Source organism: Panthera pardus, unplaced genomic scaffold, assembly GCF_024362965.1.
Source record: "Panthera pardus isolate Hobbes unplaced genomic scaffold, ASM2436296v1 HiC_scaffold_10, whole genome shotgun sequence".
NCBI classification, from domain to species: domain Eukaryota; kingdom Metazoa; phylum Chordata; class Mammalia; order Carnivora; family Felidae; genus Panthera; species Panthera pardus.
Window position 1 is genome coordinate 81,154,769 of NW_026526655.1, and position 17,599 is coordinate 81,172,367.

At 39.4% G+C, this 17,599-nt stretch overlaps 1 protein-coding gene across 4 annotated transcripts in view; it reads right to left on the bottom strand.

Annotated features, from left to right (window-relative positions):
- The window catches only part of LYPD6 (LY6/PLAUR domain containing 6), a 123,400-nt gene that overhangs the window by 87,585 nt on the left and 18,216 nt on the right, over positions 1-17,599 (bottom strand). The window lies entirely within an intron of this gene.

Here is a 17,599-nt window from a genome sequence, read left to right on the forward strand (position 1 = left end):
TTTACAAGGTTATTGCAATAGTTAAATGAGATAACATTAGTGAAGAATTTTGCCAACAAGAGCATGTGGGTCAGTTAAAAGGTAGCACCATGAGCACAATTACTTGAACCTTGGAAACCACTGCATGGGCACAGGAGCACTTCAATAAGCCTATAGTTGGCACTACCGTGAACTGCTGCTTCAAGGTGGTGTTACACCGACAGGAAGGGTCTTCTCATTAGGAATACCACATCCTGGGGCACCGGCGTGGCTCAGTTGCATAAGTGTCTCCCTCTTGATTTCAGCTCAGGTCATGATCTCACAGTCTGCGGGTTCAAGCCCTACATCAGGCTCTGTGCTGACAGCACAGAGCCTGCTTGGGAATCTGTCTCACTCTCTCTCTCTGCCCCTCCCCCACTTGCTCTCTATCTCTCAAAATAAAGAAACATTGAAAAAAAAAAAAAAAAAAAGAATACCACATCCTATGTTAAAAAAAAAAAAAAAAAAAAAAAAACCAGGAATGACCTAATGCAATTGTTCTACTCTATTCCAAGGGAACAGTGAGAGATACTCAGACCACAGAGAAGTGGTGTGAGAGAAAACTTCCTTTCTTATCTTTCTCCCATCAACTTGGGCTACCTTTCGAATCACCTGGTTGTTTTTATAAACTTTTGAAAAATACCTGAACCTGGAAGATTATGAGAACTCCATAAATATTTATGGAATAAGTGAGCACAGACAAGGTTGCAAGGCAGGAAGTATTCTCATACATGGTCCTGGGAGTAGAAATTAACACAGTCTTTAGAGACAGCAGTCTGCTAATATGTATCAACATTTTTTGTTTGGTTTGGTTTTTAATTTTGTTTTTGTTTTAAATTCATACCCCTGGCCAGCTAATTCTATGCCTAAGAACCCATCCCAAGTAAATGATCAAAAAGAGAAACAATAATGTATCCATAAAGATTCCTATCACAGTATCATTTTATGTTTGGATGTAGCTTGACTTGCATGGAGCATGCATAAAACACTTGTGCTGTATGGACTCCATGTTATGGGTGCGGATATCTGACAGGTAAACAAAAGAAACAGTAAATCAAAACAAGGTCCTACAAAAAGTCAGGTATCATCTTAACCAAAGCCAGTAGCCCTGAAGCTTATTAATATTTCAAAAAGTTGAGAACCTGCCAATCAGTCCAGGTCTGGTCATGTCAGATCTTAGCCTCCCATCATCCCGGTGATCTCAACTAATCTCAAAATCAAAACGGCAGACAATTAGCAATTAAAGCATCTTAAACGAACAAGTAATGTTGCAGGCTAAGGCAGAACAGGGAGAAAGAGAATAAAATTCACCTCACTGGCTTTCTTTTCAAACTCCCAATCTTCCTGAGTCAGGACTCCCCAGGATTTGCAACTCATCACCAGACTAAGTTTCTCCACGAAAAACAACAAGCATTCTCAAGGGACTAATTGTTCTCTTATCTCCAAAAACCCTACTGAAAAGGTGCTGAACTCACTGCAAGTCTTCTATAAGCCCTACCTTCTTGGGGGCTATGAGATACAAATATTCTCTCAAGAGTGCAATGAGAAAGATTCATTTAAAAAGGGCAAAAAATTAAGTTCTATGCAGAAGACTAAATTGTAGCTCTGATTTTTAGTGTCAATGATCTAAAACATAAGATTGATAACCAAGAGGGCAAAAGAGCATTTTTATCAAATGCATGTATCAACGATTGCAGAGCGCCTACTTCTCAAATGAGTCAGACATCCTAGCTATCAGGTGCCCCTGATAGAGAGGAATCTGTGGATGATATGCAAGCAACCAAATGTATACTGAAATAAAAAAGCATGTGTGCAATATCTGATACTTCTCAAGGCACTTTCACTCATGATTTATCATTTGATCCTTGCATTAACCCCGGAGGTAAGCAGAAAAAAAAAGATTTGACGAAGATAGGCACACAGATCTAAGTTAGCTAACTTGCCCACATTTGCAGAACCAACTGATTACTGGAGGCATCAATACTCTTATCTAGCTCTTTCCGTTTTCTTCATGCCGTAGCACATTGGGCAGCACAAAGAAATGCTATACACGTGAAATAAGTAGATGATCACACAAGACAGGCGTAACCAAGACCCAGGAGCCAGGCTGCTCACTTCAAGTCCCAGTGCTACCAACTGTGGGAGTATGATTTGAGGTCATTTATTTAAAACACTCTGTGCATCAATTTGCTTACCTGTGAGGCAGGAATAATAATAGCACTCAGCCATTCGGGCGATTAGAAGGATCATGTATAAAGTGCTGTAGTGACTGACATATAGCAAAAGGCTCAATAAATATTAACTACCATAGTAATGAGCAGCACTGACTGAGGATCAAGAAAGATTCCCTGCTTAACCCAGATGCGACGCAAACATACCGAGTCTTTCTTCGGGTCAGGTGTGAGTTACGTGATGTATTAGTTTCCTGTTGCTGCTGTAACAAACCATAAATTCAGTAACTTAGAATAACATTACTTTATTATTTCATAGTTCTGAGGGTCAGAAGTCTGAAATGGGTCTTGCTGGGCTAAAATCAAGTGTCAGCAGAGCCGTGTGCCTATTGGATGCTCCATGAGAAAATCTATTTCCTTCTCTTTTCTAGCATCTAGTGGCCACATGCATTCTTTAGCTGGTGACCCCTTTCTCCATCTCCAAGCATATCATTCCAATCTCCGTTTCTATAGATTATCTCCTCCTGCCCCCTGCTTCCTTCACCATGTTTTCTGCCCCCTGCCCCTGCCCATTCTGCCTCCCTCTTAAAGGACCCTGGTGACTGCATTGGGCCCATGAGGATAGTCTGAATAATCATCCTCTCAGAATCCATAACTTAATCACAGCTACAAAACCCCTTTTGTCATTTAAGGTAACATTTGCAGGTTCTAGAGTTTAGGATGTGGCCATCTTTGGGGGTCCATTATTCAGTCTACCACAGGTGCCAAGGATACAGAAATGAATTTGATGTAACTGCTGAGTTCAAGACGTTCACAGACTATTGAATAAAATACGTATTTTTTTTAAAAAAAGAAAACTAACTCTAGTGTACATCAGACTCCATCACTCAGCGGTATTAGAGAAGTATAAACAAAGTACCCTGGGGTAACAGAGGAAAGATCCATTTATGTCAACCAAGAAAGGAAAAAAGGCCTCATGAATAACATGATACATGCAGAGAACCGGTCATTGGAATGTGTTTAAACTTGTTATGATGAAGGTAATTCCAGGAAAACACATGGAAAAGTCAGGAATATTGAATAAGCAACTGTTATCACAGCCAGGGAGACAAAGGAAGGAGCAAATGGGAGAAGGAAAATGTTGAAGAGGGACATGAAGGCTAGATCATGAAGAACCACCGCAAGGGTGGGGGACTTTACAGAATGAAAAGCCATTGAAGGCTGCTGAACCCGTCATTCAGATTGATATTTTACAAAGAAAACTCCAGAGGCAGAAAGCAGAACTCAATTTAAGAGCTACTTCAATAGCGCACAGAAAAAGGGAAGAAGGACTAAATTAAGAAATACAAGAAATGAAGGCAAAGATGGATTTGAGACACATTCCCAAAGTGAAATCAATAGGACCAAGTGACTAAGTGAATACAAGTGGGAGACAAGAGTGATGCTGAATGTCTAGCTCTGGCAACTGGTGGATGCTGATGTCACTAAGTGACGCAGAGAACAGAGAATAGGGGTCAGCTTCAGACATGCTGATTAGAACCCTTAAAGGTGCTAACTCTGTTTAGCAAAAAGGAAAAGCGTACAAAAATGACATCTATGTGTCTGAGAATCTAAATAGAACAAATATTTGGCATCAGCGGACCCCGGCTCTGGTACTTTTCTGACATTTATTTAGCTTTGTGACTGTTGGACAAGTTGCTTAACCCCTCAGGGCCTTGGTTTCCCCATTTGTGAAGTAAGAAGTTGGGGGTGTTAGATAATCATTCAATTCCCTTCTCATTCTAACATCACATTGGTCTAATACCTGAGTCATTATTTCCTTCTCGGTTTCAATCACTTCTTCCAGCCTCTAACAGAAAATCTGATGGGTCCTAATTTTCAAACAAAAGGGGTAGAGCTAGAAAGGTAAAGACAAAGGCACTAACAATCACTGCAAGCCTACTATGCACCAGGCACCATTGCTGCCCTGCTCTCCTCCAGTCGCTTGTCCCACTTGGCCCAGACACCCCTGTGGGGGTCCTAGAAATGACCAACAATTTTTATTTCTTTATAATCAATAATTCAAGAACATAACAAAGGAATACCGGAGGTGTTTTTGAAATATAATATATACACCAAGGGGATGGAGAATGAACCATGCACACAATACAAGTGGCAAAAATTGCTTGATTATTTTTTTTAAATTCTACTTATTCTGCCATCATGTCAAAAAAATAGAAATTGAACTATCACCACCTTAAATTTCATGTTGCCGTGGGATTATAATTTGTAATACTAAAACAGTGGGACATTTATTTTTGTTCCATCTGTGCTGAAGCAGCTACAGGTCTCCCCTTCAGGGATGTATTTATGGCCATATCAGTCAATAAGCCCAGAGAAACAGCTCTCAGGGAATATAATCACCACTAACGGCAGAAATAAAATAAGCATGTTAACATGTGCCTGGTGAGATTCTTATAAACGTGTTCACCTATGCAGCCACCCAGAAGGACACTAAATTGAACCCTAAAAAAGAATGTCAGGTAACCATGTCCAAATCCTCCCTTAATCCTAGGAGACAATGCCTTTTCCAGCAGAAAGCGCTTACTCAGTTTCAATTATAATGCAAACAACAGACTGTGATACAGGCACTTGAAGTTAAAGCTCATAAAGCCCTCTTTAGCAGGAGAAAAATCTAATTCAATGGTCAAATGCCAATCAGGGTGGGATAACTAGGCAGCAGCTGAAAACACAAGATTTCAAAATCAACTGCAACTCCGTTGGGAATGCCATTACTACTGAATGCCTGTCAGAGCACAACATGAGTGAGTTAGCACCATTAACGTGGGAAAAAAAGAATGACTCCTATTTCAGTGAACACACATAGATTCCCAGTGAATTTTTATTTGTTTTCCTGAACAATAATTGACATACAATATTATATTAGCTTCATGTGTACAACATAGTGACTTGACATTTGTGTATATTGCAAATTGATCACCCCAACGTCTAATTGCTTACTCTCACCATACAGTAGGCAGTATTACTGGCTGTATTCCCCATGCTGTCCTTTATATTCCCATGACTTATTTATTTTATAAGTGGAAGTTTATAACTCTTAATCCCCTTCACTCATTTTGCCCTCCAATTTCCATTCCCTCTGGCAACCAATACTCTGTTCTCTGTATCTATGAGCCTGGATTTTGTTTGTTGTTGTTGTTGTTGTTGTTGTTGTTGTGTTTTACATTCAACTTATAAGTGAAATCATGTAGTATTTGTCTTTCTTTTACTTATTTCATTTAGCATAATACTCTCAAGATGCATCAAGAAGTGGCAAGAGGTGCCTGGGTGGCTCAGTCAGTTAAGCATCCGACTTTGGCTCAGGTCACGATCCATGGTTCACGGGTTCAAACTCTGCATCGCATTTTGCGGCGCTCAGAGCCTGGAGCCTGCTTGGTGGATTCTGTCTCCCTCTCTCTCTCTCTGCCCCTCCCTGGCTCTTACTCTGTCTTCTCTCTCTCAAAAATAAATAAAATATTTTAAAAAATTTTTTAAATGGCAAGGTTTCATTCTTTTTATGGCCAAGTATTCCAGTGTATATACATACCACAACTTTATCCATTCATCTATTGATGCACACTAAGGTTGTTTCCATATCTCAGTTATTGTAAATAATGCTGCAATGAACATAGGGGTGCATATATCTTTTCAAGTTAGTATTTTCATTTTCTTCAGATAGAAACCCAGTAGTGGGATTGCTACATAGTATGTTAGTTCTATTTTTAATTTTTTGAGGGACCTCCATACTGTTTTCCATAGTGGTTGCATTTTTGTATATGGTGTAAGACACTGGTCCAGTGTAATTCTTTTGCATTTAGCTATCCAGTTTTCCCAACATCATTTACCGAAGAAACTGTCCTTTCCCCATTGTATATTTTTACCTCCTTTGTTGTAAATTAATGGACTATACACATGTGGGTTTATTACTATGGTCCCTTCTGTTCCATTGATATGCATGTCTGTTTTTATGTTAAAACCATATTGTTTTGAATACGATAGCTTTGTAATTTAATTTGAAATCAGGGCATGTGATACCTCCAGCTTTGTTCTTTCTTAAGACTGCTTTTGCTAGTCAAGATTTCTATGGTTCCATAATCCTAAATTTTAGGATTGTTTGTTCTAGTTCTGTGAAAAATGCCATTGAAATTTTGACAGGGATTGCACTGAATCTCCAGATTGCTTTGGGTAGTATGGACATTTGGACGATATTAATTCTTCCAATCTAGAAGCACAAAATATCTTTCCATTTCTTTGCGTCTTTTTCCATTTCTTTCATTAATGTCTTACAGTTTTCTGTGTATAAGTCTTTCACCTCCTTGGTTAAATTTATTCCTAGGTATTTTATTCTTTTTGTTGCAAGTGTAAGTGGGATTGTTTTCTTAATTTCTCTTTCTCATAATTTATTATTAGCATATAGAAACACAAATTTTTGTATATTGATTTTGTATCTTGCAATTCTACTGCATTCCTTTATTAGTTCTAATAGGGTTTTTTAAAAGAAATCTTTAAGGTTTTCTATATATAATATCATGTCATCTGCATAGAGTATCCATTTTACTTCTTTTCCAATTTGGATGCTTTTTATTGCTTTTTTTTCCCCTTAATTGCTGTGGCTAGAACTTCCAGTAATATGCTGAATAAAAGTGGGGAGAGTGCACATCCTTGTTTTGTTCCTGATCTTAGAGGAAAAGCGTTCAGCTTTTCACTAATGAGCATGATGTTAGCTGTGGGCTTGAGGTTGTCATTTATGGCCATTATTATGTGAGGTACATTCTCTCTATATGCACTTGTTTGAATTTTTATCATAAATGGACACTGAATGTTGTCAAAAGCTTTTTCTGCATCTATTGAGATGATTGTATGATTTTTTTATTGTTTATTTTGTTAATGCAGTGTATCACACTGGTTGATTTGTGGATGTCAAGCCATCCTTGCATACCTGGAATAAATCCCACCTGATTAGAGTGTGTGGTCTTCTTAATGCATTGTTGAATTCAGTTTGCTAATATTTTGTTGAGGATTTTTGCATCTATGTTCATCAGAGGAATTGGTCTATAATTTTCTTTTTTTGTGGTGTCCTTGTTTGGTTTTGGTATCAGAGTAATGCTGGCCTCATAAAATGAATTTGAAAGGATTCCTTCATCTATTTTCGGGAAGAATTTGAAAAGGACTGGTATCAATTCTGCTTTGAATGTTTAGTAGAATTCACCAGTGAAACCATCTAGTGCTGGACTTTTGTTTGTTAGTAGGTTTTTGATTACTGATTTGATCTTCTTGCTTGCGATGGGTCTGTTCAGATTTTTTCTTTCTTCATGAATCAGTCTTGGTAGATTATATGTTTCTAGTAATTTATCCATTTCTTCCGTGCTGTCAAATTTGTTAGCATATAATTGTTCACTGTAGTCTCTTATGATCCTTTGTATTCCTGTGATATCAGTTGTAACTTCTCTTCATTTCTGATTTTATTTAGTTGAGTCCTCTTTTTTCTAGGTGAGACTAGCTAAAGTTTTGTTAATTTTGTTTATCTTTTCAAAGAAACTAGCTCTTCAGTTCATTGATCTTTTCTATTGTCTTTTCAGTCTATATTTCTTTATACTCTGATCTTTGTTATTCCGTCTTCTGCTAACTTTGGGCTTTTTTTTTTTTTGTTCTTTTTCTAGCTCTTTGAGGTGTCAAATTAGGTTGTTTGAGTTTTTCTTCTTTCTTGATGTAGGCATTTATTCCTGTGAACCTCCTTTTTTAGAACTGTTTTTGCTGCATCCCATAAATTTTGGTATATTTCCATTTTTATTTGTCTCCAGGTATTTTTTTTATTTCATCTTTATTTTCTTTGACCCACTGGTTGTTTACTGTCATGTTGTTTAATCTCCACATTTTTGTGGTTTTTACAGTTTTCTTCTTGTAACTGAGTTCTAGTTTCATACCACTGTGGTTAAAAAAAGATGCTTGATATGATTTCAATCTTCTTGAACTTATTGAAACTTGTTTTGTGGCCAAACATGTGATAACTCTCATGGAGAATGACCCATGTGCACGTGAGAAGAACATCTATTTTGCAGCTTTGGGGTGGAATATTTCATATAGATCTATTAAGCCCATCTGGTCTAACATATAATTTAGGCTGATGTTTCCTGTCTGCATGATCTATCCATTGATGTAAGCAGGGTGTTAAAGTTCCCTACTACTATGACATTGCTGTCAATTTCTCCTTTTAGGTCTGTTAATAGTTGCTTGATATATTTTGGTACTTGTATGTTAGGTGCATAGATATTTATAAATGTCATGTATTGCTGGATTGATTCCTTTAGCGTTAGGTAACGCCCTTCTTTGTCTTTTGTTACGCCCTTCTTTTGTCTTTTTTTTTTTAGTGTTTATTCATTTTTGAGAGAGAAAGACAGTGTACAAGTTGGGCAGGGGCAGAGAGAGAGAGAGGAAGACACAGAATCCGAAGCAGGCTCCAGACTGTGAGTCGTCAGCACAGAGCTTGATGTGGGGCTCGAATCCACAAACTGTGAGATCATGACCTGAGCTGAAGTCAAATGCTTAACTGACTGAGCCACCCAGGTGCCCCACAGTCTTTGTTTTAAAGTCTATTTTGTCTGATATGAGTAGAGCTACATCAGGTTTATTTTCATTTCAATTTGCATGCAATATCTTTCTCTGTCCTTTCATTTTCAGTCTATATGTGTCCTTATTTCTGAAGTGAATCTCTTTTAGGCAACATATAAACGAGTCTTGTTTTTTTATCCATTTAACCACTCTGTCTTTTGACTAGAGAATTTACTTCATTTACATTTAAAGTAATATTGATAGGTATGTACTTTTGCCATTTTATTGTTTTCTGGTTCTTTTATAGTTCCTCTCTCTTCCTTTCTCCTCTTTCTTTCTTCCTTTGTGGTTCAATAATTTTCTTTAGTGTTATGTTTAGAAGTCTTTCTCATTTTCTTTTGTGTATTTATTATAAGTTTTTGCTTTGTGGTTACCACGGGCTTCACATATAACATCTTTTGTATATGACAGTCTATTTTAAGTTGATAGCAACTTAAATTTACATACATTACAAAACTCACTATTTTCAATCACTCACTCCATGTTTTGGTTTTGATGTCACATTTTACATTTTTAATTTTATGGATCCCTTAACTAATGATTATATTTTTAGTTTATTTTAGTACTTTTGTTTTTTGACCTTCATACTAGCTTTATAAGTGATTAATCCACTACCATTACTAAATATTTACCTATTCCAATTTGATTTTTATTTTCATACGTTTTCTTGTCTTTAGTTATTGACATTTATTTTCAGCTTAAAGAAGTCCCTTCTTTTTAATTTTATTCATTTTTGAGAGAGAGAGAGAGAGAGAGAGAGAGAGACAGAGCATGAGTGGGGGAGGGAGAAAGAGAGAGGGAGACACAGAATCTGAAGCAGGGCCCAGGCTCTGAGCTGTCAGCACTGAGTTTGATGTGGAGCTTGAACTCACAGATCGTGAGATCATGACCTGAGCTGAAGTTGGATGCTTAACCGACTGAGCCACCCAGGTGCCCCTTAAAGAAGTCCCTTTAACATTTCTTGTAAGGCTGGTTTAGTGGTGATTAACTCCTTTAGCTCTTGCTTATCTGGAAAACTCTTTATCTCTCCTATCCTGAATGATAATCTTGCTGCGTAGAGTAGTCCTGGCTGGACGTTTTTTCCTTCCAGCATTTTAAATATGTCATGCCACTGCCTTCAGGCCCTCAAAGTTTCTGCTGAAAAATCTGCTGATAGCCTTATAGGAGTTTTTCCATTGTATATAAGTTTGGTTTCCTCTTGCTGCTTTTAAGATTCTCTCTTTAACATTTTAATTATAATGTGTTTCAGTATGGTAAAGGGTGCCTGGGTGGCTCAGTTGGGTAGGCATCTGACTCTTGATTTCAGCTCAGGTCATGATTTCATGGTTCGTGAGTTCAAGCCCCACATCAGGCTCTGTGCTGACAGTGCAGAGCCCGCTTGGGACTCACTCTCTCCCCCTCTCTCTGCCCCTCCCCCATTAGTTCTCTCTCTCTTTCTCTCAAAATAAATAAATAAACTTTAAAAAATTAAAAATAAAAAAAATAGTGTATCTTGGTAAGGATCTCTTTGGGTTTATCTTACTTGGAACTCTCTAGGATTCCCAAACCTGGGTATCTGTTTCCTTCCCTAGATTAGAGAACTTTTCAGCCATTATTTCTTCAAATGAGTTTTGTGTCCCCTTTAATCTCTCTTATCCTTCTAGGACCTATATAATGTGAATGTTATTCCATCTGGTGTTTTCCATAGGTCTCTTAAGGTATTTTCTTTTTTTTTTAATTCCTTTTTGCTGCTCTGTCTGGGTGAGTTCTGTTGCTTTGTCTTCCAGGTCACTGAACCGTTCTGCTTTTATCCCACTTACTTTTGAACCCCTCTAGTGTATTTTTCAGTCCAGTTATTATATTCTTCAGCTCTATTTGTTGAAGTTCTTACTGTGTTCATGCACTCTTCTCCTTAGTTTGGTAGGCATCTTTATTACTATTGTTTTGAACTCTTTATCAAGTGGATTACTTATCTTTGTTTCAGTAAGGTCTTTTCCTGAAGTTTTGTCTTGTTCTTTTCTTTATTCTTCTGTCTCTTCATTTTGCCTGATTCTCTGTTTGTTTCTAAGTATTACATGAAGCAGTTACCTCTCCCAGACTTGAAGGAGGGTCCTTGTGTATGTGAATAAACCAGAATACAAATCCCCCTGGTCACCAGAGCCAGGTGCTGGAGGGCTGTCCCCTGTGAGGGCTGTCCCCTGTGTGGGCTGTGGATACTCATCAGCTGTGGCAAGGCTGAGGTTGCAGCACAGGGGAGATGGTACACTTGCCCAGATGGCTGTGGCATTGGTACCCCATGGGGGGGGGGGGTTTGGCAGTATGTTCATCTGGCTTGTTGTGGCACAGCTGTAGTACAGGAGGGTGAGGCTTCCCAGCCTGCACTAACAAGTTAGAAGGAGGCTGTCAAAATGGCACCCACCAATGCCAGTATTAGCAAAGTTGAATAAGATTGCAGAAAGTGGCACCTGCCAGCACTTCCATCCCTGGACAGAGTCCCAATAGTTTCCTGCCCTCCAGTAGTTACTTTAAGAAGAGTAAGGGGTCTCCTTCACATATGGTCTAGGTGCTTTTCAAACTTCTGCTTTTGTACTAGGTCCCAGCGTGAGTGAGTCTGTGTGTCATCCCCTTAAGGGTGGCTTCTCCATCCCCTACAGTTTTACAGTTTTCCTAGAGATAATCCCCATTGGTTTTATGATTTGGAGGCTGGCCTCTCCAGTGCAGGGCCCAAGAGTTGGGGTGCCTGATGCAGGGCACAAATCACTCACTCCTCAGGAAAAGGTTCATATTGTTGAGATCCCTCCTGGTTGTGTGCTGCTACACCTGGGTTGGGGTTTTTGGCAAAAACCCATTTCTACCTCTCCTACTCATCTGGATACGGTCTCAATATAGCCCTTTTATCCTGTGTTGTGCAGGTGCTGTTCATCTAGTTTTCAGAAATTTTTTAGGGGAAATTATCCCTATATGTAGCTATAGATCTGTTGTGTCCATGGGAAGAAGTGAGTTCATAATCTCCCTACATTGACATCTTGAACCACCTTCAGAATCCCAGTAAATTTTTGAAGAGTTACATGTTAAATTGGTTTGGAAAGCTTTCTTAGCCTAAAAAGTATGTGCAAACAAACTTGGATAATGAAGACAAATTAGAAAATAAGAAAAATCACAAGTGCATTTCTCCAACTATTACACATGTTATACATACATAAAGAATCAAATATCTCCTAAGGCAGTCATGAAATCTTGGACTCATGACTGATCCATTCATCCCAACAAAATATTTAGCCTTTAGAAAAGGGCATTATCTCCTGAGCCAAAAGAAGATTGTGAGCTTCATCATTTGACCTTTTCATTTGCCTTCTCCCAAGCTGCCACTTCTCCCTGAATTATAAAAAGGAAAATGAGCATCATTGGGGCTCAAGGAATAAGACCAGAAGAGACTTGCTCTACACCATTGACTCAGGAACTCTCCTCTCCATACATCTTGCCCCAAGTTATTTACCAAATCAGGAAAAGCAACATCATGCAAAGTAGAAGTGAGGGGGAAAAAAGAAAGTATGTGGCAGAAGCCAGGTAATCACGTTTGGGAAGAGAGATATGATGTGTCCATAAGGAAGGAAAACATTTCACGTGTTTTCTCTAGTCTACACCAATTCTCCTTTTGCTGATACATAGGAAAAGGGCCACCAATGGCAAGTACATGTGGTTCTACCTCCAGCCACAGCCTGATTGGTCCAAGCTGATATCTGTCCCAGGCTGAGCCAATCAGCTCTCTTCCCCAGTACTGTTGGTCTGGGACCAGAGAGAGCATGAGTCAGTCCTATATGCAGTGGCATAAACTATTAGATGTATGCATCTTAGGAGGATTTGAAATCATCTTTCCCATCTTATCTGCACCTGGTCTACAGTATGAAAACATGAAACCAACAAGCTGGGAGATACCAAGAAATAAGGAAAGAGTATCAGATGCATTCAAGTCCCTGCTAGTGAGGTGTAGCTATAGCCCTGGTCTTCTAGCCATTTCACAGTCTGACTCTTCCTTCAGTTATTCTACACTTAATCACATAAGAGAGGGATGGCACAGTCCAGCACCATAAAAATTTACTCTTAGTTAAGTACACAGACCCAGCGTGCAAAGGCCAGTCCTTACAGAATACAAGAATAAATTAGGTGCGAGAAAAAGATCAATTCTGCTCCACACATGAGATAACCTTTTAAAAACAAAATTTCTTAAGTTGATTTGTCTTGGTTTTTTGCTGCTTATAAATAAGAAAATCTAAATACTTGATTTAAAAAAAAAGATGTGATGCCTAGGTACCTATGAATGTAATAGGGGACTTGGTGGGATGACTTGTTTGAGAAGCTAAGATCTCCATGACATTTGCCATCTGAGTGTGCACGAGTCCTTTGCCTTGCTGACACTGGAGCTCTTTGAAAACTGCCTACTCACATACATGGATATATGTACATATGTGTGTACAGAGGTTAATGATGATCAGGCCTTTCCTCAGCAACAGAGGTTAAAACTAGTATGTCCTCTCCCTGGGTCAATGCAGTCTCAAGACAATGTGAGATTATTGTGGGGGAATAATAAAAACCACTTGGCAGCCCTCAGAGAAGTTTCGAAAGGTTACAATTTTCTACAACTACATGCAGACTTTGAGAAAGTATATAAAATGCTAATGTGACCAGCATCATACATGAAAGCATATAAAAGGTTTATGTGATAATGTTGATTAGAAAACCAGGTCTCATGCAAGCAATTATAACTGACACTTGGAGACAGATTTAATTTCTATCATATCAATTTAAACAATGCACCTGAGCAAAAGGTGATCTTCCCCAAAACTGTATGATGGTTAACTAACAAGTTTTGATATTTAGATATTGAACACTGAGATTCATGCTAGTTTTCTTGGTCATCTCCAGGTAGATTCTTCTACCAGTCTGAAATATTAAAAACATCTAAACTGACATTCAATATAACTTTGTAAAGAAGAAGCCATTTACCAGGAATAATTTTTGTCCTACAAGGAAAAATATATAGTTAATTTTACATAAAAGATTATAAAATAAATTTCAAGATAAAGTATATAATTTTATACACTATTTTAAAATAAAATATTAATTAATGTAGGCACTTTTATTTAAATAAATTCTAGTTCTCTTCACATCAGCATCTCAAAGGCCACTTCAAAACACAAGTAGGTGCCTACAGGTCCATGGCTCCTCAAGCTTCCCAAATGCCTAATTCTTGGGGCTCTGGAGCTCCAAAAGCAAACAAATCTGCACCTTGTGAGTAAGTGGAAGAGGCAAAAATTTCAGCTGGGCCTGCCATCTTATTAACCAATACACCAAAGTTAGCTTCTTCTCCAGATTTGGCAGATCATTAATATCCCTGAGCCTCTGTTCAGACTTGAAGCAGACTGGCTTTTTCATACAGTGAAAGGTCAACTTCTCTCCCAGCCTCCTTCTCTCCCAGCTTCCTTATATACCACAAAGTGGAGGGAGAAGGCAAGCACAACGACTGAAGTTGAGGGAATCACTTCATGTGTTTCCCAACAACATAGATGCATTCCTTAATACAAACTGGACAAGGGCCAGAAAGAGCCAGCTGTAAGCCCACTAGTCTCTTGTTCCTTCAGGTGCTGATGTTCTGTGCCTCAAGTTTCAATGGCTCTGCCTTTTTCTCTTAAAATGAGAAGTTAGCTAATGTAGCTGAGATACCAGGAGCCACCCTCCACAGCCACCATTGTCACTGCTGCTTCCTCTTACCTGCCCTAAGCACCTGTGCAACCTGTCCATAGAAATGTTACACAAAGTGTGTGTGTGTGTGTGTGTGTGTGTGTGTGTGTGTGTGTGTGTAGGGGTTTGGAGAGTGGGGGGACAGGGAGGAAAGAAGCACGGCATCTTATGTTTACATCTTTCCGATACCAGTCCCTATCCCTAGTTATAACTTTTCATGCCAGGCATCATGATAGAACTCCTTTGAAAACTAGCAAAATACACCACTAAGGTGTGCTCAGTTTTCTGAGCAAAGCTTCAGCCCCCTGCATGGAAGGCAGAACCACCATGTCTTGTTCCTCATTAACCAGAGCTCATTATCACGGCCCCCCTGCTTTCACCATCATCTGACTGATGCCAGAAAGTTTTGATTTACAAGCTGGAGGGTCAGAGAAAAGAGCCTTGAAAAGGTTTCTTTTCTTTTTAATGAGCATATTTAGGTTGTTATGAGTCAAGTTCAAAATTCAAGTCACATATGAACAATTTTTATAGGAGAAGGAGTAACCTGATGTTCAAATTCATTTGCCTCCCATTTTGAAGTAATTCATCTTTAAAATTTCTGTGAAAATTCTACAGAGTTGCCCAGAAAATGGCACCAACCATCTGTAAGTAAAAACAAAAGCTCTCTATAGTATATATCACAGGTTCAAAGCACTTTGGCATCGGCAGATTGAACACGTTGTTAAAAGAATTTAACTGCAAGAAGAGCTACCATAATTACATAGCAGCTGGTCTAATGTTGACAAAACAACTTTTAAAGGCTTTCAGAAGCCTTAAAGGCTAATCAATTAAAAAGGCATGAATAGTAATGTGCATCCTCTCCTTAACACTGTGAGCTGCATCTCCCACAAATGCAGTGAAGTTTTCATTTTGGAACAATCATTTCTTATGTCCTACAATTAAGCCGAACACGTGAATAAATTCTAAGTTGTGTCTAGGTGAGACCATTATACTTAAAATAAAATAACTCCATAAAACTCAATTATAAACATTGAACTTAATGAGCATTTCCATACCAGCAAAGTTATTATCAAAATGCCAACAGCTCATGCCAGAATTTGTGCTTACTTTACCAAGAGCAGGCAGAGGAAGTGTTTTAGATTGTCGTCTACACTGGCCAAGGATATGCTGGAGGCATGAAGAATAAATGAACGGATGAATGGATGGATGTTGGGATGAGTCTGTACTCAGCATCCAAAGAACACTGACTTAATCCCTTTGGGATCAGCCGAGGGGTCATGTTGGAAGCCCTCCTCTGCCAGGACCAGCCAGTTTCCTTGAAGGTCCAGCTGGAAGTCCATCTCTCACGGGCACCTTCCACACGCTTCCCACAAGGCTTGTTTCTTTACCAAATCCCTCACCTTCAGAGAATTAGAAAGGATTTTATATATCACGGGATCCCATCCTTTTTAGGACCCAGCTAACTTTTCCTATAGAAGGCCAGATAGTAAATAATTCAGGCTTTGTGAGCCACAGAATGCCACCACACCACTCACCTCTACCATTGTAGCATGAAAGCAGCCTGCATGAGATTTACACAAATGGGCATGGCCAGGTTCTGATAAAACTACTTACAAGGGAAAGCAGGAAGCCAGACTTGGCCCACGGTCGGTAATTATCTGACCCCTGCTCTACCAACGTGAGTCGCCTTGTTCCCACTCAGGGTCCAGGGAGCCTCTTTCGGAACACCTCCAGGGAAGAAGGTCAATCCCCTCAAAGCAGCCTCTCCCACCTTCTGAACCTTTCCCTTCTATCGACTGCAATGAATCTGTCCGCAACCTGCGGGCACTGTCACATCTGTGCACCCTGTCCTCTCCTAACTCATTCTCCTGCCCCAGTGTGCTCTGCACAGATAGGCCTTCAAAAATCCTTTCTATAATTAAAGAAAATACCACCAGTGTTGCCTTCTGGAGCCCCAGAGAGTAAGCCGAATACCTCTTCCACCAGACAGCCCTTCATGTATTTGAAGACAACTGTGGGATATGGCATTTTCTGTCTGCGCCGCTCATTTGGGATCTATCTCACAGCGCATTTGATTGTTAGTTTTCTTCTTCCATGTACACACTTTTTTCCTCCTCATTTAGATGGCAAGTGAAGCATAGTCCCTGGCACACAAGCTCCATTTAGTTTTACGAGACAGAGTGGCAGGACGACCACAGAAATATCAATCAACACATCTTTTTAAACGCCTTTCTCCACAATGGGGACCTCTTCCACTACGGGAGGTGGACAGCTCACCACAGCCGCTGGAAGGCTGCGAGTATGTCAAACGTCTTCAGATGTAAGAACTGATTTTTGAGAGGCAAAAGGCCTCCTTTTTCTGTCTTCTACCCCCCACCGGGATCCTGGAGTAAAATTTTAACGTGGCAGACTGCAGAACACCAATGTTCCAGCTGAGAATTCTGAGGCTGAGTCCGTTGTCCGTGCTGGTTGCACAGCTTCCTGAGGCCCCATCTTAGTCATGTTCATATCCTGTGCTATTTACCCCTCTCCTTAACAACCACTGCCCCAGAGCAACATGCCCACTGTTGGTATTTATATGAAAGCACACTGTAGGACTTCAATAATGCACTCTCAAGTGCAAAAAGATTAATAAAAATCTTGAGTGCTCCTTTTAAACGAGCAGTCCTCCTCAGGGTAAGAAATTGGGTCCCTCACAGAAGTTTTCAAGGCACTGGTAAAATGAGTTTCTCACAATGTTACCTCTAACCTCTACAATCGGTAGTAAAATATTCAAATAGGCTGTGTTTTAATATCTTAGTGAGAAAAGAGTCTTTAAAACCATTACAAATACTTCATCGCATTTAATGTCACTTTACCTTTTTATGTTCCTTCTCCCCACTCTTGTGAAGGACAGGAAGGACACATCTCACAAAGTCCTGTACTATATGCACTCTTTAGCAGTGACCCCAGGTGCAGAATCCCTGCGTGAAAGAAAGACCTGTTTATGGACACTCATAGAGGGGTAGAGACACCCCAGCAAGGGGAGCCTGGGCACCTCCCAT